Genomic DNA, 17,264 nt, shown 5'->3' on the forward strand with positions numbered 1-17,264 from the left:
TCAAAGTACAGTAAGAGACAAAGACTGTACAATGTATTTATGTCACTTTCAAAGGTTAAGTGGCTTGAACGCTAAATGTGAGATGTGCAGAGGCACAGCCTTCCTCTGCCCTCTAGGTCACGCTGGTCCATAGTAGGTATACCTAAAAAATGTTTGAAAAATGAGTGGATGAATGGGTTGAACACACTGCTTTCAATACAATCTTCTTGCAGAATTCCTATTATAACACACACTGCTTGATATTAAAAGGTGTCTTCACGAAAGACAAAGGAAAACCCAAAAGATATATGTGCACTCATGCCCTAATTCATGAAGTAGTATTCACTATATCTCAAGCAAGGTACAGAAGTTGTTTTATGAATAAAGTCTAGTTTATGCAATTACAGGAATCTAAAGTTTTTAGAAGAAGTTGCCCTCTATCTTGGGCTGGAATCCAGTCACAGTGGAAATAACTAACTACATTCCTCCCTAGTTGGTTTCTTACAGGCAGCTCCTCTCTATGTCTAAGCTTTAGTGATGCTACTTATGTGTTAGGAAACTTTAATGTTAAGAAACTAAAGGAAAATGGAAAATCTTTTTCAGAAAGATGTAATGGTACCAGATGATATGCAAGCGATTTGGGGGCACATAATTACAATAATGCCTTACAACAAATTTACACAAAGGAAGATGTGTGACAATATTGAATTATGGGTGAGTTTTTTAAAATGGAGTTTTATTACAGTAGTTCAAATTAAATGCTAATAAAATATCACCAAGAATTCTCCTAGGACTACTTTAATGACTAGAATCACTCATAATCAGTAGGTAGTTAGGGTGCAAAGAGATGCAAGTAAGGCATTTGAAAATGACCCTTTTTCTCAAGCAGGCTAAACGTTTCCTAGCAAACTTATTTACACTATTCCTTTGCTCTGTGGGTCCTTTCTTCACAGATAAAATGAAGTAAACTTCAGACTTACCCTGGAGAAATTATTAAGAACCCTGAATTAATGGGGTACAAATGAATGACACTATTGAAGAGAGAATCAGGGTCCTGTCAGACGGCTGCAGCCAACTACATCTGGATTTATTTTTAATGAGTGTTTATACTCCACTGTTCATCCAAGTTCTCATGAGAGGCTCTGTCTTTGCATACAAAGCAGGGGAAAACTGCTGAATGAAGTCAGTGTGCTGAATGGAACTGGAGAGTGGGTAGAGGGAGTGTCTAGTCTTTTTTCCCCCTCTTTAAAAATTTTTTTATTTTTGCTGTTATTTTTCTTTCTTCTCCTATCTGGTATTCTTTGATACATTATGACAGCTTGTTCAAACTGAGGAGCCTAAGAAAGATCCACCTGACAACCTAGACTCAAGAAAAGTGCATGTGAAAATGCTATTTCCAGCCAGTGTACGATCATCGGACCTTGGTGAACAGAGTTAGTACTTTCCAAAGTATTTTAGAGGCTGCAGAAAATGCTAACAAACATTAACTCATTTGATACAACCACCTGTGGCATAGGAAAGGCAGGTGTCTTCATTTTACAGGCGAGAGGTTCAAGATATGATCAAATTCACACTATTAGAAAAAGATCCCAGCATCAAGTCCAACCTTCTTGATAAGACTGATAAATCTTGATAAATCTGATAAGACTAGTAATATCTTACTATTGGTTTATTTGGTGATGTCCCCACACTACAATTTCTAAGTAAATGATCTTAGGTCTTTTTCCACACCCCCTACAGTAAACTGAAACTCCCTGGCATCTGATTCACTTTTGCCTGTGGGAAGCAGAACCTCGGGGAGGAGAACCACAGGGGTTCAGGACTCAGCCTCACTGTGATTTCACAAAGGACTTAGTAGCTTCCAGGACAGTGATTTTTCAGGTGTCAAGTCCAGTTTTAAATGCATCTGCTTCTCCATTGGGGAAAAACACAGTCTGGTAGCAACAGCCAAGGCAAATCACCTGTACTGAATTTTTATTTCTTAGTAAATTTGAGATGTTCACTGGGACAGGTATGGCTAGGCTTGTAACATAAATGAGAGGCAACTGAAGAGTATTTTGCAAACACAAAACTTAAGACAAATGCTTAAACTACCTCCAAAACTTTGGATATTATCATTCCTTTCTTCTTGGAAAGAGTAATTCCATAAGTAATGCAATAACATGAAGGAGATTATTTTTTCAATGAACACATGGTAAAAAATCTGGTGAGACTACTAATATCAGTTTAGGTTTGGAAAAATCTCAGGATTGGAAAATCTTAAGATGATTTTAAGACTATTACCAATGAGTAGTTTCCACACCTGGAATGGCAGAAAATCCCAAAGGAGGGCCCCAGAAATCAGATAACATAGGGTAAATACTCTGCCAATCCCCAGAAATCAGAGAACCTGGAGTTAGTACTCTACCAATCCCTAATAGAATAAGTACTAGAATTCTATTCTAGACAACCTAATAGAATGAGTACTCAAAGCCTATTAAGTCCATGCTGTTCCTCCCCCAAAAAGGCCTCATAATAGATTCTAAAGGATAGTTTTGAAACAGCTTTCCCATCTCTGGCTACCTAAAGGACTTAGTGGATTGGAAAGCTGCAAACTATAACCATGTGCTGATTACTCCAAAAAGCAACTGGAACTGTTCAAGAGAAACAGCAGCCAGCAACTGGGGCTTCATGGACATTCTGAAAATAGTGACACCTCCAATTTTTTTCCAAACCTGGTGCACCCAATCCAACCCCAAAAGTCTTCATTTAACATTTATTAAGTGCAAGACATTGGTGGCTCCTGTCTTCTGACTTTGGATTTATAGTAAAACATAACTTTGCCATAAGCAAATAGGTACAGACACACCTGACACCTTACCAAATGCAGAAGTGAACCTGTTGAGGAGACTATCATGAGGAAGAACCTTTGGGGTCAGCAGTGATTACCACAGCAACAACGGCCAATGGCACTCTAATTTTCAGCTCCTAGTGCAATGATCTGAGGTCTGAGTCCCCCTTAGGAGGTTTCTGTTGGCTTTTGTAATGGAAGCCTAGATAGACTTGCTGTCTTCCATTGGGCAGTTCTGGCAGAAAGGAATGCACTCTTTATTAAGGGCTGTTCACAGTTCAGATGTAAAACAAAGAATAAAGACTCTGAACTTTATTACTCACTGATTGACTTGTTTTTGAGCAAACAGTCATCAGAAACTGTTTGGCTCTAGCCTATTAAAGGTCACTAGATCACTCACATAGGATGGCTTCCTGGTACATTAGATCAAGTTTCAACCTCACTTGTTTCACTGAGGACTAATATTTGTTTGATGCTGTACTCTATTTTTAGAGTAAACTATCAGCCTGTGAAAGGTCTGAATACACTCAAACATTCAGCATACCAAGTCAAAATGTGTACTGTTTGAATTAAATGCAGATAAATCAGGCTGGGGGCAGCAGCTCATTCCTGAAATCCCAGCACTTTGGAAGGCTGAGGTGGGCCGATCACCTGAGGTCAGGAGTTCAAGACAAGCCTGGCCAACATGGTGAAACCCCATCTCTACAAAAATACAAAAATTAGCTAGGCATGGTGGTGTGTGCCTGTAGTCCCAGCTACTCGGAAGGCTGAGACAGGAGAATCACTTGAACCTGAAACATGGAGGTTGCAGTGAGCAGAGATTGTGTCATTGCACTCCTGGGTGACAAGAGTGAGACTCTGTCTCAAAAGATAAATAAATTCAGATAAATTAAAATACAGATATACTTTCCTTTGAATGCACTAGTACAGTATCTCATATAGATGACAACAAGAGCACTTAGCAAAATATGTTTTGAATTATGCTGAACCCAAGTCAGTTTATAACTTGACTGGGTTTGATAATCTGATATTTGGGGGGAGATTGTTGAGTTGGACAGCATCTTATAGATAATTTAGTCCATCTTCATAGCCATGGTACAGAAAAAGCATATGTAATATGCCTCCCCCATTTTATTCATTTATTTATGTAAATAAATACAAGTCTTCAAAAAGTTCATGAAAAATGCATATTAAGAAAAAGTACACATGGATTGCAAAATGTTTTTGCATGAAAGTATTCATACTAAGTTGTTACATGTAAACAGTATCTAGTTAAAGGCACTAATAAGTATAAGACATCAGTTTGCAAAGAGCCCCTATCCAAGCAACAAGAGTTCTGCTAAAATTGAAGAGCAAACATCAAATTAACTGTGATTCTTGGGTGGAAGAATGCTGAAATTACTGATGCTTCACTAATTGTTTATGAAGACAATGCCCCAAAGAAATCAGCAGTTTACAAATGGGTAACTCATTTTAAGGAGAGATGAGATGAGGTTTAAGATGAAGCCCACAGAGGCAGACCATCCATTTACATTTCTCTCATTGCTAATGACTTGGAGTATCTTTTCCAATGCTTGATGGCCTGTGAAGTTTCTTCCTATGTAAACTGCCTGTTCAAATCCTTTGCTCAAATTTTTTACTAATAACATGTATTGCTGTAAAAATAACCCCCCACTGGAATCAGTTGAATAAGGCAACAAGAAAAACTCACACATGAGAACAGATGGCAATGAATCCATCCTTTGAAAATGGCAGTGACTCTACAGTCAACAGTGAATTTGAGACCTGCATAATAAATAATAACAGGGACAGCAACAGCTAATGATGTTATGTGAAATACCTGATATAGTACCTGCATATAGCAGATATTCATTAAACACCACTTCCTCCCCCTGTCTTCTAAGGATATCACAACAAATCTGTGAGACAGAAAAAACATGTATTATTTTGATTTCTCTTTAATGGATAACAAAACCGCCTGGAGGCATGCCCTTTACTGCCTGGTGAGAGAGGCATGGCTCACTCAAGTGCTGCTGGTTTCTCCCTTGATTTCTACTAAGATTGTAAGCTTGGAAGTAGACAGCCTGGCTTTGCAACTCAGCTCCTCAACTTATTAGCTGAGTGGCTGTATGAAAGGAGTCACCTCTTTGAATGTCAGTTTCCTCCCATGAAATGGGGTAAATAATGACGGCACTTTCCTCTTGGGGTTAAGGATTAAGTAGTTCCGTGTAATCCATGAAGAATGATGCTAGGTACCTAGTAAGTGCTCAGTGAATTTTAGCTGCTGCTGTCATTATTATTAGCTTATCCTTGGTGCATGGGAATTGTGCTAAATGACACTGTAAACAGCCTCTTTTGAATATCCTCTAATTTCATGGTTTTTAGAATTCATTTTGAAAGGTTAAAAACTATATAACAGTATATGAACACTGAATATATCTTAAATACTGCATTTAATTCTAAAGATGTTTCATGATCCATTTTTTCCCCAATTTGGCTTAGGAAAAATCTTGAAAGATAAGCATTTTCCCCCCTAACATTTTCTGGGGTGTTTTTCCCCAATGCATTTCTTACATCTCAAGTAACACATCTGAGGCCTTCACCGACCAGATAAAACAAACCTGTCAGAAAATGGGCCTCCATACAAAATAGGCTAGCACTTTTGTTTCCTTTGTACAAGGATTATTCTTTTTCATATTTCTATCCACAGAAGTAAGAGAGGATATCAACCAAAGAAATACAGCCAACTTGTGGTAACCGTGGCCTGAATACAAGCAACCCTCATTCTTCTCAGCTTTAAAAAATAAAATAAAATGAAGGCACAGTCAGGGAATCAAATCAAAGTATGACAAATGCTGGTGTAAAGGAGAGCAGCAGCAACATGAGGGCTGTCTGGAATCTTAAGTGGTCAAAACTCACCGAATTACAAAAATCAATACTATGGTACGAGGAGAACAGTTGGGAATTCTAGCATTTATGTTACTGTTCAGGCACATTATGACTCAAAAGCATCTTCTGGCTAGTTGTTATTACTTCTGCAGGCCTCACCTCATTGTAAGATGAGGTGTGGGACAAAACATCCTCTTCTCATTTCCTACTTGCCATAATTCTAGGGTTTTAAGGTTAACACCTAAATCTAGATTTAAAACAAAATTTCCTACATGCTTACATTGATGCTGTCATACTTACATTAGTGGTGTAATTTATTACATCATCCTAGCAGTTCTATTAGTGGTGGCTCATCTAGCAGAGGCTCATCTCTTCGCAACCCGAATGTACACATGATTATCCAGCTGCCCACCTAATTGGAAGACAAGGATTTCGCTTGCTGAAAACAGCCAGGTGCCCCCTCCAAGGACATCATTTTGACTATGCTTCTTCTAGACATGGCTTTCCTGAAAATATAGACTCAATGCCATAGAGCTACTTCTTTCTTCATGTGCAAGCAGTAGCGTTCCTTTTTTTCTTCCAAAGTGGATCTAAAAAGAGTAGAACATCCAGGAAGTCCCAGAATCAATCATGCTGTATGCAGGATCTGCTGAGAAATGTCCAGTACATGCAGCCACATCCTGAAATCTACGAACAAGACCCTGGGAACTGCCTTGGGACCCAGAACAAATGATTATATATATACACTTCATCAAACAATACAGAGCTGTTCAACAGTTGCCGCCTCAGTCAAGGAAAATAATCAGTGAGAAAATGAGTAACATCCAGTCATCAGTGACTCAGCCTCCATCTGACTCAACTCAAGGGCAGGGGTGCTGTGGAGTGAGGACATGTGATCTTGACAAGGCCATTTTGATACATGGGATATTTTTGATTTGGCCTAAAATTATTATTTGTCTTGTGGGGCTGGAAGGAGAATTTTACATGTTACTTTATGTTTCTTAATATTATTTAACATTTTCTAAGAGAAATGATATAAACATGCATAAAAGAGTCATCCTCATATGGCTCATCACTCACAGATGACCATCAGTATTTAAAAAATGAGAAGGTGGGGGTAGGGTTCCGCTCATCCTCTGAGGATTGACTTATAAAGCCAATTCTTCTATAATGCTTATTTTGAAAACATGAATTTGTTTCAGCACTATTGCTATATTAAGGAACACTTTAAGTATAATGCAAATGTTGGGTTTATGCATGATTTCATCCATGAGAAACACCAGGTGACTGCAGAAAACCACACCCAGCTGAACCAAAGCAGGTGCACATGCCTCTAACACCTATAAGCTACCTAAGTCACTGAGTGTTATGAGCCACCCATCCATCCACATTGCTGTTACAACTTTCCTTCCAATTTCAGGAAAACCTTCCTTCCACCACTTCACAATAATCCATAAGCAGCAACCTTTCCAATGTCTGCTTCCACAAGCAAACTTAGGATTTTTTTTCAAGCAAAAGTGCCATACTTCTTGTAGTGTTTCTTATGTATTCCTTAACCATTTAACTATATTAACAGTGTTACCATTTTTATTAGGTTTCTATCTTTTTGTTTTAATGTTTTACTGACAAAGTTTTTAAATGTTGTGCCACTAAGCCCATTTTCCTCATAAATCCTGTAGGTTTTGTTGCACAATTTTGCATAGTATGGTGATTCTCTCAAACACCGTATCACTTGATAGCAGAACTGACTGTGTCTCTCTGCAACTTAAATTCTCTGACTTCTGTCTTAAAGCAGCACTAGCCAAATTAATTTACTCTCTTGAGAAAAACATTTGACTAGGAATGTAAGCTTGGAAATAGCCTGGCTTTGCATCCCAGCTCCTCAACTTACTAGCTGACTAGCTTTATGAAAGTAGTCACCTCTTTGAATCTCAGTTTCCTCCCACAAAATGGGACAAATAATGATGGCATTTTCCCCATGGGAAATGCCATCATTAGATGCTGAACTGCTCTACTTTTTGTAAGCCCCTAAATACATTAATATTGTCTGATTAATAACTGTGTGTGAATGGTGTTGAGGGAAGATAAAAGAATGCTTCATTTACATGATGGTCCTTATCCTCAGCTGTAGATGACACAGAATGTCTTTTAGTATTCTTTTTACATGTTATTAAATATCAGAAGATCTCTTCATAATAATAGAAGTTGGCATAACTGAGACCCCCTCGGAAGCTAACCAGTTGTCACAGGTTTTTAACAAAAATCTTTATTATGTTTTGCTGACAGTAAAGATTGTACTCATAAAACATGAGTGAAGGGAAAAGTAAAAAAAAAAAAAAAAAAAAGCCATCTAACTCGGAAGAAGACTGGGGAATGGGGTAAGGTTCACAGACACATTTTGTCATATTATTTGATAATTTAAAAACAAAACCAAGCAATTTTATATCTTCCCAGAGTCATTTTGTTCCTGGAGGGGTATCTATGACCACCATTTTTTCCTTCTTATTGCCATTCCTCCTCCAGTCCAGCTCCTTGCCTCATTACAGCCTTCAGTAAGAGATGCCAGAATTTCTTTGTTTTTTGTTTCCCCCAAATGGAAAAAAAAACTGTTTTCTTTGAAAGAAAAAAAAAAACTGTATTGCTCTTAATGTGGATAAAGCATATAAACTCTCGCTGCAGAGCATACTTTAAAAGCACTCAGGGCTTGTTCTTGTTTTCCAACAGATGAATGTATCAATACAGACTTGCCACCTCTCTCCCCACAGAACTAAATGATGCCCTGATCTCCTTTATAGAGAATTACTGGGTGGAAGCAGGGTAAGCAAAGCCAGTTTCAATTCCATTTACTGATGACGGTCAAAGGCATAGCTGGAACCTAGTACAAGACCTTAGCTACCAAAAAGACATTTTCTTAGACTGTAAGGTATGAAGAACAAGCCAGCTTGTGGGTGGGTAAAAAATGTGCGTGTGCACACATGTGTTGACTACACTTGGGAGTCTGTATATATTCTTCACCCTGTTTCTAACTGCTTCAGGGCAGCTCACAAAAATGCATATTATATAGTATGATAAATTGCATGCAAAATGTTAAAAATGAAGCAATGTATGGGTGCATATATATTAATATATATGAATACACACATATCTGAGGATTTCAGTGACTAAATAAAACTGTTGGAAAAAGGGTCTCCATATAGACATATATACACACATATATCTATATGGAAGTCATCATTCACTCTCTAATTAAAGAGGCTCATGATGAGAAGAAAGGGTGAAGAAAATCTTCAGTTCAAAAGGAACCCAAGAGAAAGAGAAGCTTAGGTGAAGGAAAATCATCACTGAAGCCAGAGTTCTGGGTTCAAATATCAACTCTGTTATTTACTTCCTAAGTAATTTAAACTCTGAGTTTCAATTCCTCACAGATAAAAGTGAGAATCCTCCCACCTAAGACTGTTTTTTCAAGATTAAATAATGTTCGTAAGGCAATAGGAGACATAAATTCTGCCCTAAACCTCTGGTTTTTACACTACATTCAAAAATTGAGACTAGATGGCTACCACAGTCCAGAAACAATCTTTGTTGTCTGAGGCACCATGGATCTGAAAGACAAGATATAACCACATATCTATGACCCCCAAACTCAACAGGAAGCAGGTCAGAGACAAGCTGGGTCAAAAGAATGAAGAGACTGGGAAATCTCAGAAGGACCATGGCCTGATTTCAAATCTCTCCATGTTGAGAAGCCCCTGAGGACAATGGCTCTCAAAAGTGGTCCCTGGACCAGCAGCATTAGCATCACCTGGGAATTTGGTAGAAATGTAAGATATTTGCCCCTCCTGCACATTTACTGAATCAGAAATTCTGCTAGTAAGGACACAACAAATGGACTTTAACAAACCCTCCAAGAGATTCTGATGCTCACATAATTTTGAGGACCAAAGCCTTAGGAGACAGTCTCGCTTCAGTGAGTTCAGGAGTTTATATTTGTTTCAAGTCAGAGTTTAGAAAATGTCCGAGTTAGTCCAAGAAATCTCAGTATCCCTCTGGTCCTGTGATACAACACAGATTAACAATGGATTCACAATACTCCAGCTATGGGACAACAAGATGCAAGTCACCAAGCAACTCAATACTTCCTCAGACCACTACAGGTCCAGGTCAATTCCTGATCCAACTAGAAATCTCACAAACATGCCATTCAGTGGGAATTGGAGGATTCCTGGACAGAAAGCAATGGAGGATACAATCCTCTTAGAATGAAAGGAGTGTAGAAAATAACGTATTGGTGTAAACATGGGCTACTGTGGGAGGACTGACATAGAACCACCTGCAGCACATAGCCAGTACCAACTTTTTTATTTCTCGCTTCAGTGTTGGAAGCTGTGGTTGCTTGCTCACACAAGACAAGCTACTGTACTTGGTGATCTTCTCTACCTTTGCCTCCCCCAAACTCGAATCAACTCCAGAAGCACCAGAGTTAAGTTTATGTAGCTTTCTCAGAGAACACCTAAGCTCCTTGATTTTCTTCCTTTTTAATTCCCTGCTTGCTCATCTGATTGCATTATCACTGGTCCTCTGAGGGAAGAGAAAAAAACAGAAAAAATAGGCTTGGTGAAGAAGAGATGCAATTACAGTGGAAGCTCGAATAGAGGATTTGTGATTAATTGGTGGATTTCAGTTATCCTATAAGGGTTCCATAAGGGGCCCTGTCTGCACTTATTAGTCCTAAAAGGAAAACCTGTCATAGCTACAAATCACAATTCCTAAGTACCCTACTATATACTAATGTTGCACCAAAACCAAAGTCACACTGATTTTTAGGCAGGAGTCTGCACTCCCTGTGTGACATTTAGAATATGCTACAAATCATAATTAAAATTGCAGTTATTAGACAATATAAAACACACTGAACAATATCTACAGCTGATTTGCTCACTTATGCACTGTCAATGCACCCGATGGCAGCCTTTCTCATGTTTTAGAAATTAAATATTTCTTAGAATTACAAAGAAATACTCATCTTACACAAAGACCTTGGAAAATTAACAAACAGGTATTTATTTTGTCTAATAACAGTGAATAAAGTTTCCAAGGAATATCTCTGGTTGTAATGTTTGCCCTATTCTCTTTAGAAATAGAGTCAGCTTATCACTCTGAACTCTCCCCAGAGATATACAGTATCTCAATTTTTTTTTCTTTTTGTGGAGAACAGGGTCTCACTATATTGACCAGGCTGTACCTGCCAGGATAGTTCATAAAAGGAAACACGAGTTATGGAGTATTGTAATTAGAATGAACCTTCAAATGTATCTATTCCAATCCTCCCTCACTTTATGGGCAACAAAACTGTGTGACCCAACAGAATTCAGTGACTTGCCCAAGATCACACAGCTAGTTAGGAGCACAGTGAAAACCAGCACTTTGACCTCTGGACTCTCCAACCTACTATTCTTTCCACTATATCATTCTGCCTGTGAGCTCCAAGCAAAGCAAGACAGGCATGATAGTCTCTGAGGTCACCTGCAAGGCCAAGTACATCCATGATATAGAAGGGTCATCTTCACAAAAAACGTTTTTTTTTTTTTTTAAGATGAAGTCTCACTCTGTTGACCAGGCTGGAGTGCAGTGGTACAATCTCAGCTCATTGTAACCTCCACCTCCTGAGTTCAAGTGATTCGCCTACCTCAGCCTCCTGAGTAGCTGGGATTACAGGCACCCACCACCACACCTGGCTAACTTTTGTATTTTTTTAGTAGAGACAGGGTTTCAACATGTTGGCCAGGCTGGTCTTGAATTCCTGACCTCAGGTAATCCACCCATCTTGGCCTTCCAAAGTGCTGAGATTACAGGAGCGAGCCACCACACCAAGCTATAAACAACATTTTTGTAGGAGTTCTGTCAGTTCTTACAAGGTTCAAGCTAAGTCCAAAGATGTGGAGCCATTTTAGACCACCTCCTCTAAACCTGGATTTAGGCAATCTACTTAAAAGGAAAGCATTCATTACACCAAGATCACTCTTCTGAAAAGGTTGTGGCTTAGAGGCCACAGCACCAGAATCAGGTAGAGAGGGCTTCCAAGCCCTAAAGGTCTCAGAGACTAAGGATGTGTCACCCAATTTCTCCTGGGTAACCTGGTGAGTCATGAGCAATCCCTTTTGTGGCAGCTGAATTAACATCAAGGTCTTGCTGGCAATTAAAATCCCCCTTGTAATCTGACTCCACTAGAAGACTAGAGAACAGAGGCTTAAGATCACAATTTTTCCACTACACACTTTTCCCTGCTATCTCTGTGTTTGGCTGAAATGCAATCATCATATATATACATGCCATATACACTTCATCCTGGTGGTAACCCACAGATTGGCCCCTGGCATACTCTTGGAACTAGCTATTTTATCTTTCACAGGCTCTAATCTTGTATGAATGCTAGAAGTAGGAAAATCTACACTAATTAGAAAAAGATTAAAAATGAAACATGATTCCTAGGACTGCAAAAGAAGGCAAATACATATCTTAAGATTATTAGACCAAAAAAGATGAAGCAGAAGTATTTGGGGGGTATTTATTAGTGACTTCTCTCCAGGCCTAAATGAAATAGAATTCAGTTAATTTAAAAATACTCTATACGCAAGAGACTCTTTAACAGTCTATTTTTCCAAGCACTCTACTGTTCGAAACCCAATTCTTATGGCAAGAGGCTCCCTCATGCCATAAGAATAAAAAATATGTTGTTTTTAGTCTGTCAGGCAAGTTTTTTACAATCTGTTCAACATTATTTAAATAATATTACTTTTTTAAACCTCATGCTGTATTAGCTATCTATTACTATGACAAAAATTAGTCCAGAACACAATGGCTTAAAAGAACTTTGGGAGGCTGAGGTAGGCAGATCACGAGGTCAGGAGTTTGAGACCAGCCTGACCAACATGGTGACTCCCCGTCTCCACTAAAAATACAAAAATTAGCCAGGCATGGTGCCATGCACCTGCAATCTCAGCTACTTGGGAGGCTGAGGCAGGAGAATCGCTTGAACTCAGGAGGTGGAGGCTGTGGTAAGCCGGGATTGCACCACTGCACTCCAGCCTAGGTGACCAGAGTGAGCCTCCCTCTCAAAAAAAAGAAAAGAAAAAAATTGATTATTTCATGTAGTTTTTTGGGGTCAGGATTCTGACTGCAGCTTAACTGGAGTGGTTCTAGCTCAGAAGCTCCCGTGAAGGTGTAGACATGATGTTGCCTTAGATTGTAATCATTTGAAGACTTGACTGAAACTGGAATATCTGCTTTCATGACATAGTCTTGCCAAAAAAGATGCTTAAATGTCCTCACAATATGGTGGCTACTTTCCCTTGGAATGATAGATTCAGTAAAGCATGCTGCAAGCTGCAATATGTTATAACCTAGCCTCAGACTTATACACCATTATTTCTACGATATTATAGGTTAAGCAGGCCATTGCTATTCAGTTTGGGAGGAAACTACACAAAAGTGTGAATACCAGTAGCTGGAGATCATGGTTGGCCACCCTGGAGGCTAGCTCTACATGCTACACTAGCCCACCTCACTGTCTTCTCAAGTCTTTGCTTTCTTCAAAGCGAGTCTTTATGCCACCCCCTTTATAAAAACATTTTTTTAACCTCTCAATTGGAAGTCCTAGCCTCCTCCTATAGGCTCTGACAACACTATGCATACTCCCCATAGTCTTCTCATATTCTGCACTTATTATAAGTATGTATTTAAATGACGTTCCTTAAGGGCAGGATCTCCCACAGCACTGTCTATAGAATAGTCAATAAGCATTTGATTAACTGAACTGGCATGTCTTTAGAAGGCCCTTTACCCTTTAGCCACCACCCTTTGAGACAGGGAGAACTCTTTGTACCCATTGCCCATGGGGTACACAGGCTATAACAGAGAAAAATATTAATTTTATTGATTGATTGATTTACAGATATCAGAAGCATCTTGAAGCCTGCTGCAGAGGATATAGTTTGACACTTTAGAAGTGGTCAGGTTCAAAAACTGAAGTTCTAGCAGCAGCAATAGTTGTCAGGGAATATATGCCGAGCCAATTTATCCCTCTACTTGTAGACAAGAGAAAGTCATGGAAAATCTGGGGTAAGAGCATGTCAGGCAGAATTCTAAAGACACACCCACATGTGCACACACACATAGACCCCCACGGTTTCCTGTTCCTTGGTTATTCAATCAACCACTAACCCAGGTACTGCAGTGAAGGAACTCTGCAGACAGAATTAAGATTACGAATGTGCTGACTTTAAGACAGGGAAATTATGAAGGTTAGCCTAATGTAATCACCCGAGTCCTTAAAAGCAGAAGAGGAAGGCCATAAGAGTCACTGAGAGAGATGCATTGGAAGAAGGCAAGAAAGATGAGGCAGGAGGTGAGGTTGGAGACATTCAAACCATGAGAAGGACTCAACCCACCATTGCGACCTTTGCAGATGGGGGAAAGAGAACCATGGACCAAAGAACATGGACAGCCTCTAGAACCTGAGAAATGTCCTGCTGCTGACAGCCAGCTAACAGATCTCAGTAATCACCTGGTGAGCTTGGAAGCGGGCCTTGGTTTCAACCCTGTGCCACCTGACACAGAGATGTCAGCAGAGTCAAGCTGGACTTCTGACCTATAGAACGGTGAGATAATAAACTTGTGCTATTTTGTGCTGCAAAACATGTAGTAATTTGTTATGGAAGCAACAGAAAACTAACACAAAGAGTAGCAGTTATATGTGGAAGGAAACATATACTCTCCTCTCCCAATCCACACTGAGTCAAGCTCAGGTGGATAGGGCATGAATCCTCAGGTAACAAACACCGTAAGTTCAGGCAGATACCTGAGCCTGGGAAATCCAGGAAAGTAGCAACTCTGAGAAAAGCTCAGCACCCAGCAGGGCCTGAGGGATGGAGAAGCTATGGCTGCACAGTGTGGGCATGGAAATGAATGGAGGCCATCTTACAGGTTCTTGGTTCTCCTGTGAGGTGCCAGAGAACACTGAGAGTTTCCCCCAAAGTGTCAGCACTAGGTAGGTGAATCAGGCCTCAGAGAACCAAAGGGATCTGTAGGACCCTGACAGATCCCAGGAGACAGAAGAGAAATGAAAACTTGTAGCTGTGCATACAGCAGGGTCAAAGACCAACAGCAACCCTACATCTGAACAGAAGCATATGGATATCAGAAAACCACCTGCTCCCCAGTACCTCACCGTTTGGTAGAAAGCAAAAGGGAAGAATCAAAAATCAACTATTTCCTCAAACTAGAGATTAAGAAGAAAAAAAAGCCTGAACGCCACAGAATTTATCATAAATTGGCAAGATTTAGTTTCCTGCTATCAGTGGAAATGGAAATTCAAGACGTGAGAAACATTCAGTTATAGACAAATAAAGCTCTATTTTGCATACCCAAGTCTGTGACTGTGAATTATAACTGCCAGAGATAGCTAACATTATTAAGCAGTTATCATCCGCCAGGAGCTGTACTTTAAATGTATCCTATAATTTGCTATGCTCAATAACCACCCAGGTTTTGCATTATTATCCCATTTTATAGGTAGAGAAAGCAAGGCTAAGAGAAAAAAAATTTCCAGAATGTTACAATTGGTAAATGGTGGAATTCAGAATCAAACATCTACCCACTAGCACTCTCTCCTTGAATTCCTTGCACTGAGTGTTTGACAGAAATGATATTATTTATAGAATCATCTTAAGAATCCTTTTTTGATTATATTATTTATAGGATCACTTTTATGTACTCTTTGGTTTCACAACAGCAAAAGCAACTGCTAGAATATCTTAAAGGCATACTGCATGCCAAGCAGTTCTAAGTGGTTTCATGAATCATCTCCCAAAGTCATGACATTCTCCATTTTATAGATGAGAAAATTGAGGACCTGACTTGCCTAAGAGCACAGAGCAAGAGGCAAGGCCTCCAATCTTCATGCTCATAACCATGGGGCTACACAACCTCCCTACCCTGAGCCACCCTTAGGAATTAGAAATCAAGGAATCCTGCACTGGTTACTGGAGGCCCAGAACATGGATTCTGAAAGAAACATGGAGGGGTGTTCATGGAAGAACACTGTCACACTTAACAACTATGCTCACTAAAGTTTAGTTGTCCCTGAAGTTGGATAACAGTTTTTTTAACTTCCATTTTAACTAAAGAGGTACAAGCACAGGTTACCTAGGTAAACTTGTGCCATGGGGGGTTGTTGTATGGATTATTTCATCACCTAGGTATTAAGCCTAGTACTCATTAGTTTTTTCTGATCCTCTCCCTTCTCTCACCCTCCACCTCTGAAATGTCCCAATATGTGCGGTTCCCCTCTATGTGTCCATGTGTTCTCATTCTTTAGCTCCCACTTATAAGTGAGAACATGCAGCATTTGGTTTTCTGTTCCTGTAGTAGTTTGCTAAGGATAATGGCATCCATCTCCATCTATGTCCCTGCAAAGGACATGGTCTCATTCTTTTTTAAGGCTGCTTAGTATTCCAAGGTGTACATGTACCACATTTTCTTTATCCAGTCAGCCATTGATGGGCATTTAGGTTGATTCCATAATGTTGCTATTGTGAATAGTGCTGCCATGAACACAGGTGTGCATGCACCTTTATAACAGAATTATTTATATTCCTTTGGGTATATACCCAGTAAGGGAATTGTGTGGTTGAACAGTATTTCTGTCTTTAGGTCTCTGAGAAATTCCCACACTGTCTTCCACAATGGCTGAACTAATTTACACTCTCACCAACAGTGTATAAGCATTCCTTTTTCTCCACAACCTTGACAGCATCTGTTATTTTTTGGCTTTTTAATAATAGCCATTCTGACTGGTGTGAGATGGTATCTCATTGTGGGTTTGAAGTTTTCTAATGATCAGTAATGTTTAGCTTTTTTTCACATGCACTCTCATTTCTTTTATTTTTTGGCCTTCCATCAGTTCAATAACAGCTATTGAGAAAGTGAACACACTTATTCTAAGTCCTATTCTAATTTCAGGAACAGTGAATGTGTCTTAGAATGAGGATATGTGAGAAGTATATTTTCAGCTTACACCACTTGCTAAAGAAACAAGTCCATTTTCATTTATCCAATATTTTCTAAGAGCGTAGACTATGTTGGAAGCTAGGGAATCAGATATAAAGGACATAGGCCCTCATCTCACTGGGCTCACAGTCTAATCTAGGGAGACATTAAGCAAATAAATTACAATAGGCACTTAAACAGAGAAAAGCACCTGGTGGTACCTGAGCACACAGGAGGAGCAGTGAGCTGGAAGGGGAGGGGCTATGAAAGAGAAAACTTCCTGCAGTAAGTCACGAGGGTGGAGTTCAGTTTGCAAGGATCTCAGAGCAAGCAGCAGGTTGATGATAAAGAAGGGAAAGATCATGGCATATTTAAGGTACTATACACAACAGAAACTTCTTTTACTGGCCTCCACTGAACCAACTCCTAAATTAACAAATACTCTCCACTCCTGAAACATGTGCTTACCAGTACCCATGCCCAGTCAAGAGCTCTCAGTCTGAAGGCTTCTATACAGTAT

The 17,264-nt window shown here is 39.5% G+C and overlaps 1 protein-coding gene across 12 annotated transcripts in view; it reads right to left on the minus strand.

Moving 5' to 3' along the window:
• Positions 1 to 17,264, minus strand: part of TMEM108 (transmembrane protein 108) — a 337,717-nt gene that overhangs the window by 260,411 nt on the left and 60,042 nt on the right. The window contains exon 3 of one of the 12 annotated variants that reach the window (XM_078354220.1): positions 5,999 to 6,110. The exons of the other annotated variants lie outside the window; for them this stretch is intronic. The gene's annotated coding sequence lies outside the window, so the exon portion shown is untranslated. The remainder of the gene's footprint in view (positions 1 to 5,998; positions 6,111 to 17,264) is intronic. 12 annotated transcript variants of the gene reach the window in all.

The sequence above is a fragment of the Callithrix jacchus genome, chromosome 17 (assembly GCF_049354715.1).
Source record: "Callithrix jacchus isolate 240 chromosome 17, calJac240_pri, whole genome shotgun sequence".
In the NCBI taxonomy this organism is placed as follows: domain Eukaryota; kingdom Metazoa; phylum Chordata; class Mammalia; order Primates; family Cebidae; genus Callithrix; species Callithrix jacchus.